Source organism: Sciurus vulgaris (assembly GCF_902686455.1).
Source record: "Sciurus vulgaris genome assembly, chromosome: 16".
Taxonomy (NCBI): Eukaryota; Metazoa; Chordata; class Mammalia; order Rodentia; family Sciuridae; genus Sciurus; species Sciurus vulgaris.
The window spans coordinates 22,247,790-22,269,431 of record NC_136477.1 but is presented as its reverse complement, the minus strand read 5'-3'; the positions used below and the strand labels follow the sequence as shown (position 1 = coordinate 22,269,431).

The 21,642-nt window shown below is 47.1% G+C and overlaps 1 long non-coding RNA gene across 1 annotated transcript in view; it reads left to right on the top strand.

The window, feature by feature from the left end:
* The first annotated feature begins 5,260 nt into the window (after nucleotides 1-5,260).
* LOC306647367 overlaps nucleotides 5,261-21,642 on the top strand; it is a 100,585-nt gene continuing 84,203 nt past the window's right edge. The window contains exons 1-2 of the long non-coding RNA XR_013760086.1: nucleotides 5,261-5,470; nucleotides 9,549-9,607. This is a non-coding gene — a long non-coding RNA (uncharacterized lncRNA). The remainder of the gene's footprint in view (nucleotides 5,471-9,548; nucleotides 9,608-21,642) is intronic.

Here is a 21,642-nt window from a genome sequence, read left to right as displayed (position 1 = left end):
AGACTACATTAATATATAATTTCATTTATTCAACATTCTTGAAAATGAAAAAATTACAAGAAAGAAAAAAAAAAGAGGAGAAGGAAAACAGATTAGGGGTGTTCAGGGGTTGCCACTTCTGCCAGGTAGGTGTAGTTATATATGGCACCAAAGGAATCCTGTGGTGAGTTGGGTTCTGTTGTACTGCTGGTGGTGGTGGAGACATGAAATTTCACACATGAAAATTATATAGACTAATTACATATGCACACAAAGGGAGGTGCAATAAAAGTGGGGGAGATCTAAGTAAGATGGGTGGATTGTATTAATGCTAATATCCTGATTGTGATATTGTGCCAGTTTTGAGAATTGTTACCATTGAGGGAAACTGAGTAAAAGGTGCAAAGGATCTTTGTGTAGTATTTCTTTAAAAGAAATACAATTATAACATCCGATCGTATTTCACATACAATTGTACAGTTATCTTAAATACTTTACTATTTTTAAACGTGTGAATGCTTTTTTTTTTTTTTAATACAGTAGTCCTGGTAAGCATACAAAAGCGAGAGGCAGAAGATTATTTCTTAAATTTTAGGAAACAACTTAGCTGCTAAGTGCCACCCCCATCAACTTGCTGTCAGTGACATGATGTGCGCTGCATAGTGTTGAATTTAGGAGTTCGAGACAGAGATTACTGGCCCTAGCGCTCAGGTGAACATGTAGGTGGGCGTTGGTGCGAGAGCGTGAGAGAGAGAGAGCAGAAGAAAGAGGGAGCAAGAGCTATACATCCCCTACTGTTAGGGAGGGTAGCCGGCTGAAGAAGGTGCTGTGCAGAAAGCCGGAGAAGGATTTGAGGAGGGTGCTGGCGCCTAGGGAACACCCTCCCGCTGCACCCTCCAGGAGACTGTGGGCGGCGAGTGAATAGCCCTGATGCAGTGACCGAACCCTTCCATTCACGAGGAAAGGTGAGTGCGGGACAGATCCAGAGGTGAGGCCTCCAGGCAGCGGCCCGCAGGCGTGTTGGGCAGTCCCGCTTGCAGAGCGCCGGTCTTGGATGCTGCGGTGGAGACGCCAAGGAGGCTGCGAATGCAGTGAACGAGGCGTAGCGGCCGGGGAGGGTGGAGCCGCCTGGAAATCCTGGCGGCGCCAGCCCGGTAGCATCTGCAGGCCTGGGGCGCACACGAGGGGCACGTGGGTGTATAGGAGCGGGTGCTGCCGGGCCTCCTTCCTGCAGCGCCGTGGCAGCCGGTGCCGGTGCGGTGACTGCCTTGCTCAGGCGGCGCTGGCAGCTACAGCCCAGAACCCAGCAGGCAGGGCCAGGGACGGGGACCACACAGCGGCCCGGCGCCTGGAGGCGCTCTCAATGCGCGTTTCTTCCCCGATGCCAGGGCCTCCTTCACTCTCGGGTGTGGAAAATCGGGAAAAGGACGGCTTTGTCCAGGGATGCTCAGTGTGTAGGCTGGGAATGAAGGGGTTTCCCAGCTGGCCAAACCCCTGGCCTGGGAGAAAGTGTGGGCTGGATATTAACCAACAGGAGCTTCTTGGGGCTTCCAGGTTACTACACCGCAGCTTAGACCCGGAGACTGGCGCTAGGGACCTTCTGGAGCCGGCGGGTTCCAAGTGGGTGAACCCCTAGCTGGAGCATCGGTAGGGTTGCGGATCGCCGTCGTGTGCGCTCCCCAACACCTGCACAGGGACCTTTGCTTCCATAGACCCAGGAGCTCGCAGGGGAAAAAAATAGGGAGCGGGGGAGAGGTGAGTATCTGAGGTGTGGCCGAGGGGGAGGGGGCGGAAAGTACTGGAATGCCTTGGCCCCACTTTAGCAGCCGCCCGGCAGGCTGCTGCTTGGTGCTGGGAGGAGGTGGTGCAAGGAGGAACTGGCAGGGGCAGCGAGGTACCCACCAGCCGCACTGCAGTTCCTACAGGTTTTAGCCTGGTCTAGAAAGGAAAGGGGTCCGAGTAAAGGATCGAGGGCCCAGACTCTTGCCGGTTCTAGCCAGTGTGGAAGAATTTTACCGTGGGGATTTGGAGGTTGGAGGGCAACCTCCAGGTGTCATAATGCAAGGAGATGACCTCTGGTGCAGCGGCGCTTCCACTTGGATAGAATTCCGGAGAACGCGACCCGACAGGGGTAAATTGGGCATATCCCGGGTTGTCCTAAAGCTACTATTCACCCCTCCCCCACAGGTCCAAGGTCCTAGCAGAAAGTCATTTTTGCGCTCAGGACTACCAACTTCATTTTAGGTTAAAAACCAGGACAAATTCTGCATTTTGTTACCCTCCCTGCCCCCCAAGTCACCATGAGGCAGCTATTCACAACCCGAAGGCGTGGTCACTCCAAACCCACAGTGAGATGCTCCTGTCCTCAGTTTCTGCTCCTCAAACCCCGGACAATGCCACCGGAGGACGCTAAAGGCAAAGACTCAGCGGCGGCTCAGGTGTCAGCCTCCGCTTCGGAGGAGCGGAGAGCCTAGGGGTCTCGAGACCCCCTCAATCACAAGCGACTCGGCCCTGAAGGGACACATGGTCAGTGTCACTCACTTCCTCTCGGGTGTCGTGCATTTTCTGAACAGAGCATGACCCTGTAGATAAATGAACTCGGAATCCGGAGAGCCCGCCTGATCTCCAGTCTTGCTGTCCCATGACATCTCTGCCCTTCACTGCATCCGCCGCTCTGCGTCCATCCGGACGCCCCGGCGCCTCTGCTAGCAGCTCCGCACTCCCAAAGCAGCCGGAGGAGGGCCTTTCCGAGTAACCTGCCACACGTCAGCAGCCACACCGAGGCTGTCCCCTTCCCAAGGTTTCCCAAGGGCAGAGCTTGTAAAAGTCCGAGATCCGGCGCCACGCACCTCCCTCCACGTGGGACTTCAAGTGGGTGTGTATGTTAGATAGGGAGAGAGAGAGGAAGAGAAAGGAAGGGAGAGAGAGAGAGAGAGAGGGGAAGAGAAAGGGGGGGGGGGAGAGAGAGAGAGAGAGAGAGAGAGAGAGAGAGAGAGAGAGAGAGAGAGAGGCGTTCAACCCTGTAGAGTAATTCCCAGACGTGCAAGACAAAGCATTTCAAGAAAAAATGATCCAGAGTTCAAGTTTAAAAAACACCTCTTTGAGGTACTGAGACTCTGATAGCTGCCTGCCACGGCTTCTGGGGCGTCGCATCCCAGAGAATGGATTTTAAATCCGATTCCCATCAGATTTTTTCAGAAATTACCTCTTCTGGAGGTGCCGCAGCAAGTGGCCCGGCCGACTCGCCAGCGCACTCGGAGTGCCTACATTCTCCCCCCTCTCGGTCCCCAGTTCATGCGGAAGTAGCTGTCAGCGAGAGCAGGGGAGGAAGTTTATTTTTAATTGTGAAAATTCTTTGCATCCTGTGCTCTGGGATTCTCTTGTTATAACCAGCTTTCTATTTTAACGTGGTGGTTGCATCAAAATGAACACCTGGAAATGCAAAACTTCCCTACTTTCCTAATTTTAAAAAGTTTTTTTTTTTTTTTAATCAAGTACCCTCCCCCCCCCCCCACACACACACGGACTTCCTTCACCTTTTTGGTTTGAAGAAATGGGGCAAGGGGGAGGGGGAGGACTCCTTATTAATTTAATAGGGTCGTTTCTCTTTATTTTAGATTTCCCCCCTACTACTATCCCCAAATTCACAATGGATATTCTCAGCATCCTCAAAGGTTCCCTGTCTAGAAGGTAACCCCCTTTCCAAGTAAACCTGCTTGACACTTGTCCTATGCCCAGCGAAGCCCAGGTACGAATGGGTCCAAGTTCCCCCGCTTCAGTGTCTGAGAGTAATATTCCTGTTGGAAAGGTCTTCTGTGGACCAAGAACGAGTTGTTGCTTGACTAGCAGAAGTAGGGAGGGAAGGCAGAACACCCAAAGACCAAGTGCCTGTTGTCTTTTCCCTTGCTCTCCTCATCGGTGCCTAGGGCTCAGCAAAACACAAGAGGGTCTGGGCTGGAAATCGCGTCCCCGCCCAAATCAGGAACAAAACTCCCTTGGACACAAGTATGAGAGAAAGCAGTGTAGAGACAGAGTCTCCTCCAATTTGGTTATAATAAATAATAATATAAGTATTCCCATTTAACAATCCAAGCGGAGAGTAGACTCCGGATTCACAGTCCCCACGTGTTGCTGGGGTTGGCGCAGACGCGTCCGCCGGCTTACCGGCGGACGTGACACCGCATTTTCTCCGAATTTCTGCCATCAAGGATGGTGCAGCCGGGAGAGGGGGTCACGGGGAGATGGAATGCAAGGCTGCGGAATCCACTCGTGCGGGAGAACTAGAGCTTAGAACAGCGCGCAACTCCGGGGAGTGGGGGTACTGTCGCATGACCCCATTCACCCACAGAAGAAAAGCGATGCTTGTTATGGATGATTAACAGCCGGGCTTCCCACGTCCATGTGGCGCGTCCCTGCCGCGCCACCAGCTTATGTGTTTTAATTTGACCTTTACTAGCAATATGCTCCCATAGGCTGCGAACTGGATTCGCACCCTGATGACCGCCCTGTCCCCTTGCATCCGGCCTGCATCCTGGAGGGGACAGAGACTCAGCTGCCACTACATTGCTGCATTCTTCCAAGGGAGCAGGCCCGAGTCCCTTAGAATCAAGACCTGGGAGGCCCCAGGCATCCTGGGGCGTGGTCGGGGTTGGGGTGGGGGTCTCCCGAATCTTGGGACAGGGCGGTGTCTGCCAAGCATCGCAGTGAGTTTCTCTTAGGTGGAACGTGCCAGTGTACAGGGGAGACGGTGGGGGAAGAGAAGAAGAAAAGATTCTTAAGTGACACTGGCATCCATGGAGTGGCAGTGGTCTACACTGAGTGTCCGTGCCTGGAGGTGTGGGGGCGGGTACTGCAGCCGAGAAGGGAGGGTGCTGCGGCCAAGGGCAGGGCGGGAGGACAGTGAAGGCAGCCTGGCTTTACTGTGGGAGCCCTTCCTCCCTGGGTTCGGCGACCGGGATCGCCGGCACTGCGGCTAAAGGGGCTGGTAGGCTCGCCTGCACCGCGTGCTCCCCCGCCTTCTCTGTGTCCCCCGGCTTTTCCAAGAGGAAGATGGGGTGCCCATCGCGGGTGGGGTGAGCGGGGCTGCCCGGCAGGGCGGTCACGTGTCCCCCTCCCCCGCCACTGCGGCGGGAGTTCCAATCAGAGCGCGCCAGGGGGCTCCTCCCGGGCAGGAACCACCCGGCTCGCGGCGGAGGGTGGGCCGCCGTCACCTGACCGCCCGCCCCCGCCCCCCGCGAGTAAGGGGCGGTGGTAGCGTCTGCTCGGTTACAAATGGCCCCTCCCGCCCCGCTCGCCCGCTCGCTCGGGCTCGGCGCGGACCCGCCCGGGCGCGCTCCTCCTGCTGGCTCCCGGCTTCCCACCGCCCTGCTACAGCCGGCCCGTGCTCCCTGCCACCCCGGAGCATCCAGCGCATCCAGGCAGGGTAGAGGCTCGCCAGCCGAGGTCGGGATGAAGTCTGGACCATCAAGCTGTGTGACTCGCTACTCGGCAGGTGAGTGCACAGCGCGGGCGTGGGATGCCGCGGGGACAGTGCAGGGAACATCAGGGTCCTCGAATGCGGACGCGGATTCGTGTGATGCCTAGGTCAAGCTTGCAGAGCGATTCCGAGGTCTCTTGCCCTTTTGGTGCTCCTACTGGCCCGGGGCTTGGGCGAGAGCTTTGATTTGGGGTGGGGGGTAGGGCTTCGGGAAATTTTTGTCTTGAGATACTTGACAAAGGTTGAAAAGACATCAGGTGGGAACGAACGTGTGGCTGCAGCTGTCAGGGGCTAGACAGGTGCATTCAGTGTGCCTGTGTGTGTGTGTGTGTGTGTGTGTTGGGGGGACTGTCAGGGGAGGAGCAACCCGAGAAGGGGCAAAGCCTCTGCGGCGGGTCATTCTGTCCCCAAATGCCACTCACATGCCAGAGAGGGAAATTGAGCGACTCTGAAGTGGTCATTAGCCGTTGCAGCACAAACCGGTGGCCCTGAGAATTTCTGATCTACTCCTGTATGTAGTAGTAGAAGTGCAGCTGGTTCAGTTTAAAAGAGTGTGTGAGGTTTTAAGGCATCCAGAAAATATTATTTTATCTTTTAACTTTTTGGCAAAAATGAGTATTCAAAGTGCTGAATCATGCAAAAAGATGTGAAAAATAATTTACTTTGTGTTTTGGTAAAGTTTTTCCAAGCTAATATCAGCTTTTTGATGAATTTTTTAAGGCATAGGTATTTAAGTTGTATTTTGGCTTTATGGCTATCCATTGCTTTCCTTTATTTATGGTGAGTTATTTCTATCCATTATTTCTTACCACCCCGCCTCCCCCCTCCAAACAAACAAAAACATGAAGGGGGGAAAAAAAAAAGATCTTTTTTGGTGTTGCCTGTGGTTGTAAGAGCGAAGGAAGCTGTCCTGGGAAACAGAAAACATCCTCCTTTGAGGAGTGCAAAATGATGGCCAATTTGATTTGTCATATGCCACTGAAGGGAATGTCAAGCTGATAACATGCAGACTGGAGAGAAAATGAAGCAGGAGTTGCCCATTTAGGAAGAAATAAGCTCTAATCCAATTGCACCCAGTGAAAGAACTGAAGGGTAGTGGGTCCACACCCGAGCCTGATTTTTCTTGGTAGAGCTGGGAGGGTACAGTTTTTGATGCTAGTCTGTCAGACACCAAAGATGATTTAAAAAAAAAATCAGTCAGGATTAGTAAAATGGGTGTGTCCAAAGACAGCTCTTGCCCATTTACTCTTTCTGTACCGACTGACTGCTTAGTGGCCTGCTGACTCATAAGGGAACCAGCATGGCTTAGCATGGTGGGATTTTACTTGTAGACTTGAACTGTACTTGTAAAAAAAAATTAATAATAAATAAATTAATATAAGCATCACCAGAGACATTCCCAGAAAAGCTAGTCTTCCCCTCACCTCTCTTCTCCAGGGAGGTATTTCCCAATCCCTTGACTTGTCACCTTCCTTTTGATACCTGTCATCCATGCTTGTGCATAGCACATTTGGTTTGACACAAAGGTTTAAAGCTGAATCCTAACATTAGAAACAGTGGCCCTCTTAACATCATGACTGTTTCAAAGGTATTTGTGAAGAATACTGGAAAACTGGAATATGAACGATTAATTGAGTTTTCTTTACAGCACAGATTCCCTTCCCCTTGCATTGCAAGACCAGGGCCCCACCCTGTTTCTGAGCATCTGCATGAAAGACCAGGAAAGGAATTCAACAATTGCAGTGGTGCAGGGAGGGGCAGTGTCTAGGCTTGGGTGTTACCTTTATTTAAATAATTACTAACATTTCGGAGGGTAGGCTTTAATCCATAGGTAGTTCTTGAAAGCACAGTGTAATTCCATTTCACCCGTCATCTTGTTAAAATGTACATTTAACTTTGAGAGGTTGATTTTGATGGGGAAAAAAAAAAAAAAAAGATGTGAAGCAAGAGCCGCTTCCAAATTTTTAAGATCCTGGGGCTTAAAGACCTGATTGGAAGAACAGATATCGAAGCGTATCATGAAGCCAAAAATAATAATTTTTGCTATGTTATTCCTAATAAAATGTTTTTATAAAAGTAAGTCCTTTTAGAAAGAGGGGGCTCATTTTCAGGCAATGCATGGAATAAACCAGCTTGTGGGATAGACAAGCACCTGGCATCTCAGTGAGAACAGAGATGCATAACTGGAGAAAGAAATAGATGAATGAATCTACCTTTCACTGCCTGGTCCTTCAAACAGAACCCAGTCATGTCATATCAGATTAGAGGAAGGCCATTTCTGCAACAAGGCAAGGAGATTTCAAATCTGTGAGAAAGAAAATGTTTCGAGCTACTCTGGAAAAAGAGATATTATGAATTCACAGTTCATTCTGATCATAGCAGTGCTTACCCGCATCGTCTACTGCAGACATCAGAGTTGACCAAGAAGAAAAGGGATATAAAGACTTTTTTTCCTTTTTCTTAAAAAAAAAAAAAAGAAAAAAGAAAAGAAAAGAAAAAAAAATTCAGAAAGATGCCCACTTGGTTTATTTACCTTTTTTTTAAAAGGTAAATAAATCATTTAAAGAGAACATGATACTTTTCACTTGATGGCTAGAATGAATGAACGCATTTCCAAATCTGAATGTAGTGACCATTTGACAGCATCTCAGCAGTTATTGGAGTCTAATGTAATACTTCCCATGAAAATTGCATGTTCTCTTCTGAACTAATAATGTAATTTCAAAGCTGCTGAAACCATCTTCTGGGTGCTTTTTTTTTTTCTTTTCTTATGCTATTTTCTCACTCATTTAAATTCCCAAATGACACCTGCAAATCCTACCACCTAGAAGGCTTTGAGAGTCACCAAGAACACACAATCAGATAAATTGCCTATGAATGCGGGTCATTCTAAAAATCAAAATAGATTTCATCAGAGGCTTCATGAATCAAATTGGAAAAAAAAATCAATTGAATCTGGTTCTTTGCTCAGATGCCAGCACCCTGGCAGCCCAGTTTCAAAGAGGGTCTTTTCCTAAGATACGTGGTGATTATCTTGGGGAAGTTGGCTCTGCCTACTTGCACAGTTAATTGCAGTGTGAGAAGGTTCCAGAACAGTACCTCCTTGAGTTCCGACAGTAAATATGCACATAGCATTGTATGAGGAGCATTCCAGAACACCCACCTCCTGGTGAAGTGAATGTGCTGGGTGAATAAATACCTGGGCTGCCGGAGCCCACCAACGGATTTCATTTTTTACCACAAGAGATGGTGTTCATGTACTGTGAGCTTTTTTAGGGCACTGAAGAACCTTCTAGGATGGGGAGAGACCGCTGATGTTTGACTGCTTTTAGGGTTGACCTACAAGAATCTACCCTTTTCTATGTGAGGATGTCATAGTATGTGTGTTTTATAAGGAATTTGAAGAAAACATGGTTTGCTAATCCACTTAATTTAGGGGTTTGTAGGGTTGCTAATATCATTGATTTTAAGTATTTAAAAATGAATACTTTTTTAAAATTAAAGATTTTAAAGTTTTGGGTGCTATATGTTAGATTGAGGCAGTAGGGGATAAGTAGCCTCTGGAAAAAACAATTTGAAAATTGCTTCTCCTTTAAATTTATGTGACATTAAACACTTGCACATACATATCTCTGCAAAACTGAAGAATGTGCTTTAGTGAGCACATTTTGCCACATACACATGCATCCTACACAAACTAGAATTGCTAGTTAGGATTATTCAATTCTTCATTTTGACAAGACTCAGAGTAGTGGGGAGGGATTTTATTTGTCTCTTTCCTAGTGGATGTTGGCCTCTCGATTCTGTTGTACTTGGGTGTCTTAATACTTAGGAGCATCCAGAAAAGGGAATGAATGAATGAATAAATACAGTTATTCTTGTAAGGAAGTGTATTCTTTTCCTCTGTCATCTTTCAGGTTGCTAGTTTAAAAGCAGTCCAGCTCTCAGTTTTAGGACTCAAAATATTATGAGAAATAGCTTTTGTTCGGATGTAGCTTGGGAGGCATCTCAAATCACTGCAAATCATCTTTGCTATTCATGGAATTTGCAAACTACCCAGACTGCTAATCATCTAAATATTTTGGTCTTACAGGTATTCCGCTGATACAGTGGGTAATGACTCTGCTCTTCTGCCTGAAAGTGGTTCAAAATGTAAGTTCAGCAAGCTAAATAATTAAATATCGATAACTCTTGACGATCTGTGCAGAACAGTTCTTTCCACTTTTCTGTCCTTCTACCGAAGACTCTAGCTTCATAAGAACCTGGAAGGAGGTGATATCTTCTCCTGGGGGGATATGGAACCTAGATGAACATTTATTCACTGCACAGCATTGTGACTACATGTGTGCCACCACAGCCGATGATGGGTGTCCTTCTCTGCCTCTCCCCACCACATTATTTTTCAGGGTAAAAGAATATGAACCTTTAGTGTCTGGGTAATGCTGGAATTGACGTCTCCCCCAGATGTCACATCTTTCTGAGTGGCCCTGCCTGTTCTAATCTTCTCCTGGTTCAAGTTGATATTTTCCAGTATGTCGGCACATCTAGGCTCAGGGGTAGTTATTTTGGGTCAGATGAAATCCTCACATATATTAACCAAGGTGCCATAGCCCAGCTGATGAAGGTCACATGTTGGGATCTGGCACACATAAGGTATAAAGTGGAAAGTGTTAAAATTTGCAGGAGGTCCTCGCTGTGTCACAGGAACATGTTGGATAGTACAGGACTTTACAGATTTTCTAGGGTTGGATCCGCCTTCTCCATTTTATGGATATTAAGTCCTTCCAAATCTGACTCTTTAAACAAGGAACTGCTTGTTCTCTGAAAGGGACTAGTGCTGAGTTAGACCTCTCCCTTCCTTGCAAATCTCAATGTGTAATTTAAGATATTTTTGAAGAATTCTCATGTATTTCATGCATTTCATTAGTGACCAGGCTCTAGAAATCTGAATTTTATTTAGGAAAACATCTGTCCTTCCTTCCCTTGTCCCTTGCTTTCCTGTCTTCCTGTCTTTACCCGCTTGCCCAAAACATGGGTTTCTGTGTAATTCAGTTCACTAAATATCACTTCCATTTTTGTTTCTCTACAGAGCTTATTGCTAGAGCTGCTAATAGACTTTCAGCACAAATAGTATATTGATCACTTGAAATCTCCTTTGAGCTTGACTGAATATACATAATGGGGTGTCAATCGGGGAAAAATCTCATAATAAATGGCAGGCGACATATTCATGAGAAAAAATGTCTTGGGCAGCACACAGAATATCATGTTTACTGTAGCATGACAGACTGATTTCGCTGGTCTCCATCATATTCATCGGGCGGATATTTAATAGCAAAGGCAAGGTTAGAATACCAAAATCCTGGAACCTTCCTTTCTTTGTTTATGTGGGAAGCATTCTTGTACACTCTTATAGAGTATAAACATCTTCTAGAACCACAGCCAGCAAGAGAGATCTTTTCTACCTGAGGAATTCAGAAATTGCAAACAAATCTGTTTAAGTTGGTGTATATTTAAAATCAGCTCCTGATTTATGCAGTCCATATTTTTTAAGTTTTTACCATGTGTGTATCAGCGCATACCCTCGCTGTATGCAAATATCATTTTCAATGTGTATATGGAAAAGCATGGTATATTTAGAGAAAAGCCTGCTTTACATAAATTATGTTTAAGAACGGCAGAGCAGAGGAGTAGCCACGCATTGGGAAAGCCAAGTCTTTAATTTTTTTCTTCGGAAGTTTCCCCTGAAATGATAAGTGAAGAAATTGCACTTTAAACTTTCATATGCAATTCTTTAAAATCAGTTGTCCTGACAGAGCAGTGCTTATGATGGTGGGGCTTCTGGTCACTTTCTGGAGCTGACTTGAGCGCTGACTCCATTGCTGCTGGTTATGTGTGGAATTGGGCCATAGAGGGAACAAGGAGTAGCTATTTCATTATCTGGACCCCTGCTTTACCCCAGGATAGTGCGAGGTGTATTGTATTTTTCCCAGTCTAGTGGGTAGGTTGCAACCCAAATTTCATCAGAAATTCTTTGTCTCCTATAAGTGAATGAAATCAACTGACTCTTTGCTAATCAAATTTAATTTGCTTTTTTTTATGGCAAAAAAAGTTTAATTACACACACACACACACACACACACACACACACACACACACCCCACTGGACAAATATCTCTTCCAGCTCCTGTGCAGTATTCAAGATGTTTTAAAGTGCAGTTGGCCAGGGTTTTTACTTTTTTAGCCTCAGGTGACATGCAATAGCCAGAAGAATCTACTTATCACAACGAGTATACAAAACAGTGAGTCTATGAAGATATAAAAGATGACATGGTGCCCTGATCATGCTGCTCTTTTTCCATAGCAAAAATTTCTTTGTGCCTGTATTCATCTGCTTCCCTGAAATGCTTCTGGTGTGTTTTTTAAGGTTTCTGATTAGCAGGAATTCAAAGTTTGCAAATAAAATGTATTATCTGAGAACTCATCAGTTATAGAGGTTTAATTCTATGTAGTTATAGGAAAGCTGCACATTTAGTAATTTTTTTTTCTTTTGCAGTACTGGGGATCAAACTCAGGGCCTTATGCTTGCAAGGCAAGCACTCTACCAGCTGAGCTATCTCCCCAGCCCTTTAGTAATGTATTTTATAAGTAAAATCTTATATCTGTATATTCCCTTACATATACACACAGTTTTGTACCAGTCAGAAGCTATTTGTCGTATGTAGCTTTTTACAGAGGCAGTCAATTTAATAGCTTATGCTTAGGAAATTCCACTGTCGAGGTTTTTAAGTAAAAGCTAGGTTATACAGGGACTTTAAACTCCGCTATTTGAACCAGCTTCATTAATTTTAACCTACTGAGAAATGTATATCTGCAAGTGTTAAAACAGGGACTTATTGGATGTTACCAATAAGAGGAAAAAAATTAAATCAGAGAAAAAAGAAAACTGGAAAGAAAAAAAAATCCCAAAGAATTTGAGTCTGAAACCTACCTGTACAAACCTTACTTGTTGTCTTAAATTTTGGATAGTGTTACTAGTTTATCTTAATAAAGTCTTATGAACTAAGAGGTTAATGAAATATTTTCTTTGTGAAGTGCTGGATGTCAAACCCCAAGCTTTATGCATGCTGGGGATACCTCTGCCACTAACCTATATCCACTCTGCTTACGTAAATTATTTTCTGATTAAAAAGTATTAAACATTATCTTTGGTCACATAACACCCTGTTTGGTAATGTAAACACTTGGTTTTAATAGATTGCTTTCTCGCCAGTTTTCAAGTTCTTACAAGCAAAATATTTAAAGACAAATAGAACAAACTTAAGTACCTATCTTAACTTAGTGGTAGAATTTTAAAAAATATCAGTATGCTCACCAGGTTCTTGGTAAAACTTTTAAGTCATTTAAAAAGGTATTCAAAGTGAATTTTGAAAAACAGCGTCATTTATAGCTGTTTCACAGATATAGATATTACAATTCCCAGGGTTTGATTTTTTTTTTTTTTTTTTGGTGGGGGTGAAGGGATAGAGCTGGTAATGGAACCCAGGGCTTCGTACATGGCGGGCAAGAGCTACATCTGAGCCACATCCACAGCCCCTAGGTTTGATTTTTATGTATGCCAAGGTGAGGTTAGGAAATAACTGGGCCCTTATAGTTTCATTTCCTCACAACAGCAGCACTTTCAGAAACCCAAGTCCGAGTTCTCTGCCTTTAGATGCAGCGTATTTAGAATTATGTTCATTTAATTGAAGAACAGTAGTGGTACTAGTTTTTCTTCCACAGTGATTTAAATAAGAATGAGGTTGATGCAGTGGATTAAAGATAATATGTTTTTAAAAATGGGTGGTTTTTTTCACTTTAATAAAAAACACATTTGGGTAAAGAAAAATTGCAGTGTACATACTAATTCAATTATCAGTGAAGTAGCAGTTTGGGATAAATGACTTTTAATAAATTTAGCTTTACGTTTAATAAAAAGTTTTTCAGGTTTAATTGCTTACTAGGAGAAGATCAACAAGACAATTTGTTTAGGTTGTGTAACTGCTAAGCTTTATGTAAGTTAGTTTCACTAAGGGAAATAATGTAACAGAAAAAAACCTTTAGTGCTTTTCCATGTGTCTTTTAGAATCTGTGTTGCCTGTACAAGGAGGAATAATTTGTGATCACAGTCAGTTGGTGACATTATTATTATGCTTATTGATGTATTAATATATGTATATCCTGTAAGTATATTACATAATTAAGGATATTTTTATACTTACACTAATCGATAGCTGTGTCTGTACCATTTCAAATGAAATGAAACCATTTCTGTTTAACTAGAAACCTTATACTTAGACATGACCAAATATGCTATAACATTAAAGAAAACAGACTTGACTATTTCTCCTGCTTAGTTTTTGTTTGAGATGCATGCTGGGGTCAGTTTATTTTCTTACTGATAGCCAGATCTATCGTTATGTCAGAATTTGGTGGTGATTTTTTGTTGTCATTTGGTTTGGATGTAGGGGGTGGTTAAGGAATGAAATTCTCATTTTTAAAAATAAAAAAATCCAGTGAAAAAAGTCCCACTTCCAGATTCAGTTACCTCCTCCATCTTGCTGTGCCTCAGCTTGCTTAGGTCACAGTGATGTGAAAGATGGACATGCAAAACCCAGTCTTTGAAGGATTTGGTTTGTCTCCTCCAAGCAGACTGCCCAGCCTGTGACTCCTTTCTCTAAGGACCCAAAAGTCCAGTGTCACAGCCAGTTCTGTTCTCCATCAACATGGCCACACCCTCTGCGTGCTATTTGTTTTGTTGGTGTCTTCCTTTTATACCTCTGCTGACACCTGTGCTTTTCCAAAAGTCCTTCAAAAGTGTTTTTCTGTCTTGTTAAAAATGTTACAGAGTTTACAATAAGACTTAAAATATGAAACCTGCTAGGGACCCCCATGATCAGGCTTTTCCATTTTTACGTAATCCCTGGAAATAATGGTGGGGACCAGAATTTTCAGCTCAGATGAGACTCTTGCTCTATCATCAAGGCTGCAACCTCCGTGAATTCTCTCAGATGCCCCTCAGCCCAGTATTTACAGAGCTGGGATATTACAGTACAACAGACTCCCTTCCAGGCCATGATCAAAATCGACAGTAAAATAAAGAACAAAACAGCACAAGGTGAACATTTATAGAGATAACAGCTGCTGCTATTTTTTGTTGTTGTTGAGATGTTAGTAGATACAGGAAAATCAGCCAAATTACAGGGTTTTCTTCCTTTCCTGGGGTAGTACCCCAGGGATACACTAACAGTGACCACAGTGACTAAACATTCTCTGTTTTTCTAGACCTAAACATGAAGCTGACTGGTTTCTGTATGGAGCCAGCATCTCAAAGAGCATCCTCCCATGGAATGTTCTGTGGTGACGGTCACGTTCTCTATCTGCTTACACGGCGTCCCTAACCACAAGTGCTGAGCACTTGAAATGGGGCCATTGTGAATAAGAAACTGAATTTTTTATCTTATTTAATTTTGATTAAAACTTCAAGTGTCTCATGTGACTATTTCATATTGGTCAGCTTGGCCTTAAAGAATGGGGGACGTGAGTTGACTCTGATAAAGTTCTCTTTGTAGACTACGTGAGTGAAGGCCGTGCGTACTCTCAGAAACTGGGACCGCTCTGTGCGCTCAGCATGATGGGCATTGTACCAGCAAGTCAGACTTGCTCTTGTTGGTTTTGCTTCACATTTTAAAACCCTCCTAGTCAGGATGTGATGCAGAATATTGTTGCTGCTCCTGAGACTCTGTCCCCTATTGGACAGTCTAGTTGTTCCAGAATCTCTCTGGGTCTTGGCCGGTTTGTTTGGCTTTGAATGTGTGTCTGAGATGCTGACCCAAGAGTTCTGGCTTCCAGACAAGGGTTTAGAAGATTTTCCCTTCCATAGGTCCTTCTGCTGCTCTGTCTTCCTTCTTTTTGTCACCACGCATCAGAATTGCTCATGGTGAGCCTTATCATCTGACTTTCATTAAGACCCCTGGGTCTAAAAGAATATCACCTTGTGCTTGTGCTTCAAAGAAGGCTTAGCCAGGACAAGACCAATGAAGAGCTTTCAATAATTAACTCACCTGCAGACACAGACCTCTTACTGAAGCTGCTGAATCTTTCCCTATCGACGTACAGTCTCCTGACTTTGAATTGACCGCGAAGCTTCCAGAGCTTTCAGGGACTTAAGCATTCTCAGGCGAGTGAACTTATTCCTGGTGAAACTTGGTTTTTTCTGCCCACCCCACAGCCTAAGATTTTAAAAATAGATTGGAAGGGTGGGAAAGGGGAGGTGGGGAAGGATGCTGCGTAGCTGTAACCACACCCTTTTCCTGCCCATGCTGCCCAGCGTGCATAGGGGCCTTAGGTCTATGTGAGGAGATGCAGACACTGAGTGTAGACGATGGAGCTGGATAAGGCAGGCCACTGTCCTCAGGAAGTCCACAGCCAATACCTCCCCGTTTCCGGGGAACCAAGGCCTTCCAGACTGACCATGCCTCAAAGTCACCCTAAAGAGCCTTTAGAATAAATTAGTCATAAACTAATTCCTTACTCCCACCTCTCATTTGTAGAATTAGAACATTTCTCTTAGATCTCTCAACTCTGCCTTCACAGTGACAGCCATTTGCAGGCTTTCTAAGCATGCTCGCTGATGCCAGGGTCTCACTCCAGCCTGGAATCAGAATTTCCAGGAAGTGCCTGGGTCTCCCTGGGCTTGGCTTCAGTGCAGGTACACCTGAACCAATGCCCTGCCCATGCCATGCTTCTCCCTGGAAGTTGGGTTCAAGCCTCAGGTGTTCTTCCTCCCACAGTCCAAATTGGTCCCCAGGTCCTACTGCCTCCACCCCAGGGTCCCCTGTTTCCCTAGTCACTGTGCTGCTGCCTCTTTTAGGCCAATATGTGCCTGGGCTGTTTTAAAATGGTCTGAGGCGGGCTCTGCCTCTTCTGTCACTTCTCTTTCTAGTCATCCTTCCCCAGCTGCCAGAGTGTCCCACTGAAAGCTCAGAGGGCTGTCTGCAGAGGTCAGGGTGGTGCCTGTCTCTCATCATCTGCTCAGATCCGCAGCCTGGACCTGGATACCTGGCCCAGCTGTGCCTGCCTCCTTTCTGTACATCTGCCGATCTGTACCTCAATTCTGGTTTGCTGGTCACCCCACAAAAGCTTCTCTGATGGCTTTGCCCCCACCCCCATTGCCAAGGCCCCACACCCTCTTCCCCCACCTCTCCCTTGGGTCTCTTTCCTCACTTCTCCCGGCTCACACAAAGGTACTGCCAGGGACTCATCCTCAGTCTCCAACTCCACCCTGCAGGCAGGAGTCAAGTTTGGTCCCTCTGCCCCTTCAGCTCTTAGGACAGGGCCTTTGCAGAGGCTTTCTGGGCACCACTGTCCCACCCAGGCAGCCTGTGGCATTGTTTTCACGGGTCCTTGACTGGATGCTCTTAGTAGTGACAGAGGCCTTTGGTTTTCTCCTGAGCTGGATATGCGGGGCCTTCACCTTGGGCCCCAGCCTGCTGCTGCTTTCCCCTCACTCCCCGCTGTCCAGCGTACACACGCACAGGTGCACACAGGCATGCCCGAGCACAGTTCCCGTGGTGAAGCCTGCCCTTCCGGCTGTCATCTCCTCCTTCCGCCATTCAAGCCGCTCCCCCACACCTGGTGCTTGCATTCACACAGCAACCTCACCTTGCTTTGGTGGTACTTTGGAAAAATGTTTTCCTCTTCCCCCTTGTATGAAGAAATGAGGACTTGGAGACACAGCTGCTGAGTACTCATGCTGGAGAGGGAAGGGGGCCGGTACCCTCTTGCCATTGCCCTCTCCCCTTCTAGTCTCAGCATGGCTGCCCGGCCTTGACAAGTCATGAAGAACAGTGCGGCTGGCCCAGTGCCTCCTTTCTGAGCCATCCTGGCTGTAGCCAGGAGCCCTCTGTCTTGGGCTACTGCTGCTTTGAGGGGGGCCTCAGGCTGCTGGGCCAGAACCTCAAAGCCATCCCCCTCCCTCCTCAGGAGATCCCCTAGGGAATGTAGAGAGGACCCAGCCCCTGCCCTGGACTAGGGCATGGAGATGAAGGTCACCGGCTCAGCTCCTGTTTCCCCTGGAGGGAAGGGTAGAAGCTGGTTGGTAGAGGGGGTTGATCCGGGTGCCGAGGGCCTCATCCTGCCAGCCAGGTTGGAGCAGCTTGCAGAGCTCAGTGGAGGTGGTGGAGGAGGATGAGGTGGCAGCAGTATTGGAAGCTGTTTATGCAGAGGGAGGGAGGGGGAGAGGGCAGCGCTTATGCAGGAACCGCAAGTATGTCAAGTATTTCAGTGTGGGGTGGAGATGGAGGTGGGGCGGGCAGGGACCTTAGTGCCCCTTCTTGGGCCTGCCTTGCCCTGTGCAGATCCATACATTCCTTCCCGGGCACTGCACTCTTCAGGTGGGGCACCTACGGCTGCTTCCCTTTCTGCCTTGGTCTGGGAGCCTTCTCCAGGCTGGCAGGGCCTGGACAGGGCTCCTGGGCAGTGTCATCTGAGAGCCCTGTTACAGTGCCTGTGGTCTGGGGCCCCAGGACTGGGGCTTGTCGTCAGCATGCTGACAGGTTTTGCCGTCTCCAGTGGGAAAGGAGCACTCATCCGAGAGGGGAGGCAACTACAGGGGCTGGATGCTGTGGCTGCGAAGGAGACAGGGACTGTACATTCCAGACTTGTTCCTCAGCCAAGAGGCCCTTTGGCAACTTTGAGGGGCAGGGCCAATCTCCCTCCTCAGCTCAGGTGTCCTCACTGCCGTGGCCTCTCCCAGAACCAGGAGCACAGGGACCTTTGTATACCACCTTCCCAGTCCCAGAGCCTGAGAGGAAGTGGGCAGCACTGGGTGGCCCTCATGTGACCACCTCCTCACAAACACGGACAGCACCTTCTGGTAGAAGAATGGCTCTTCGCCGCTTTGCTCTTAGTCTCGGGTCTGACAATTAAGCCACTGAAAAAGAACAATTCACAACAGGCTCACACAGAGAAGGCCTTTCATGCACAAGAATGGCCGAACCGTCCACATTAGCACCATTTATATCTTATTTATAGAAGGTACTGTACTTGAGGATGGTCGAGAAGCAATGCTCTAAGAAGGGTGTTTGGTCACTGGATTTAAAGCACACTGAGGATTCATTGTCCCCAGGCAGCACTGTGGCCCGGGGTTTGCTGAGTGGGCGGTGGAGTGCACGGTGACATGGGCGGTTGGCAGGGTCGCTCTGGCTGGCAGAGCCTCTGTCATTGAGTCAGTGGGTTGGGGGAGGTGAGAAAGCTTCCTCATGGTTGCAGGCCAGTGACAGGCCCCGCCTAGCCCGAGAACCCTCTGCAGAAGGTCAGCATGGACAGTGGGAATCTAAGGTTTGCCTGGGTTCATTAATGATTAAAAGTTACCATATTGGAAAGGAGAGTCCCACACGGAAGGATGATGGTTATTTTTAACCCCAGTTGTTGGTGCAAATGCTCCATCAGCTCAAGAGGAGCAATCGCGTACTTTTCGTGCAGACACCTTGGCCTAATGGAGTTGTGGGCACAGACCCAGTGCAGTTTTTAGACAGTCCAACTGGTAGGAGTATGCAAAGCAACCAGGAAGCCACCCCTGTGCCCATCCTCTGCTCTACCAAGCCAGGTCACACCTCTGGCCTCCCAGGTCTGCTACCTGTTCTGCCCCAAGGGACCAGTGAGTGGGGCAGGGGTGATTAAGATCTGAGTCTCTAGGCAGGTTAGGGTCATGCCCTATAGCTGGCTCAGGCTTAGGGACATTGTTTGAAATGGAAATGTCCAGGAGTGTACTCTGTATCCTTTAGGCTGGTCCCAAATTGACCACCTCATCCTCAAGCATCATGATCTAAGACAAAGGGAATTGCTGGCATCTCCCACCACCATTCATTATTGCTGCTGCTCTTAACCATCACTCTGTAGCATTGCCTGAGCTTAGCCCTTAATGTGAATGTTTTTATTTTATCTTCAAAACCACCCATGCAGTAAGTACTATTATTGCCACTTTGCAAATGAAGAAACTGGTTCAGAGAGAGCAACCTGATGGCTCAAGGTCATATAGCTAGAAAGAGGGAGAGCCAGGTCTTTTACTATCCTGCCCTCAGAGGCCGAGGCTTCAAGATGCCTCAGTCCAGGCTTCTGGCCCCTCTCACCCCACCTCTCCAGGTGTTTCTGAGTCATGAGCTGTGGAAGAAAAAAAAGAAGGAGCACATCAGAGGCCTGGTGTGCTCTGCATTTCATTTCCTAGCTGCCTCCTCACAGCAGAGCCTCCAGGCCTCCCTATCTGTCCATGTGGTTCCTGGGGCCCACTGCCTTATCAGTGAGTCACTTCCTTAGCTTTTTTCCCTTAAGGTTTTATTCCCATTAAAAGAAAAAACTTCCTCCACAGTGGCATACATCTGCCTCTGCAGATCATTTTTTAAAAAAGTATTTTAGAGACTTTTGGAATTATTTTTGTTTGACTATCAGGCATATCTCTGTAAAATGGGAAGCCATGTGCTGTCACCTCTGGAGATGGGCCTCATGGAGTCTGCATTATGAATTTTTTTCTTTTACCCCCGACAATAATCAAGTATTCCTCCCAGGACAACCCATACCTTTGCTGGAGAAGGACCCAGGGAATAGGGAGCAGGCTCACACTTACAGGGACACAACACCTGTCATCCCTGAATCCCTGACACCTTGTGCCCATGTTAGCAAGATCAGAAATAGGGAAGCTAGACACAGGTTTGGAAAGGGAGAGGAGGGTGAGATGAGTGGGTGAAACCTTCCGTACAGGGCTGAGCTCCCAAGCCTGCTCTTGAGCACCGTGGAACATGCACTTGAATTTAGATGTCCTGGGTTTGAATCCTGACTCTGGCACTTGCTTGCTGCTTTGTGCCTTTGTGAAATTTACTTAACCTCTCTGAGCATCAGTGTTTGAATCTGCAAAATAATGATGCTGGGTAGTTGCGAGGACCCAATGAGCATGTGTATAAATGAACTTGGCACACAGTAGGTGCTCAGTATTGTCAATGCCACATGACAGACTGGTTTCTGGAAAGGGCTATTCGGAACAAATGGCTGGGAATATTTTCCATCCAACAAATAACAGTAGTAATCCCTGTTTTATGTAGACAGAGATGGTTGACAGTTGTAGCGAGGTACCCATCTAAAATCAGAAGAAGTCCCTGCCAGCCACATCACAGGATTCAGGGAGATGATGTGACTGATTGTTTATTTAATTTATTTATGTCATGCTGAGCTCCACACAGGGTCTGAGCTGTCTTCCGTTTGCTTTTTCTCAATGTGCTGTTGCTTCCTGATGAATGAGATTAGGACAGGAATCAGCCCTGGATCTGGCAGCTGGACTGGTCCTCTCAGAGCAATTCCATTCTTGTGTGCCTGCTCTTCCTGCGTTGCTTTTGCCTTTGATTGCATGCCTGGCAGGTGTGGGGGAGGGTTTTGTCCACCTGGTATTGTGTGCACCCCTGTCCTTTTGAATGGCACCTGATGACATGACTCTCATCCCTTTGAAGAAAGCTCCTTTGGTGTTCACACTGGCCTGGGCCTCTGTGGCCAGCTGGGTAGTGGAGTTTCCCTCCTATCCAGAGTCCATGAAGCAGAGGCAGCCCCAGGGCTCAGTACATACATCAGGGGGAGTTGTTTAGGGACCCACCCAACCCTGCCTGTCCCAACTGTGCTCCCCTGTGGGACATTCTTAACCTCACGGTGGCCAGGATGTATCTAAGGGGATTGGAATTTTCTCCTGGATGCCAGGAACCAGGAGTCCCAGGCAGGCAGTTGTGTAAGCCCCAACCCTGCTGTCTCCTCTATATCTAACATTTAGCACATCATTACAGCCGTGCCTCAGGGATGGGGAGAGAGAAACCCAACAGGATTGAAACACAGGAGAGGTCTTAGGACCCATCTGCTGGAGCACCTGTTGGGGCTCACTGGGCAGGTGCAGGGGGTTAAGGAAAGAACTGTCCCCAGGCCCCACCCACCTGCCATTTCTGCCTCTGAGGACCAGCCAGGAGGTCACCAGAAAAAGGACAAGTCCCTGGTGAGTGAAATGCTGGGTAAGGAACGGAGAAATAACAACAATTTCACGGAGGAACTTTGGTGCCAGGAGATTTCTGACATATCATCTCAGTTCATCTCTGTCATAACTGTGGGGTTAGTCGCGC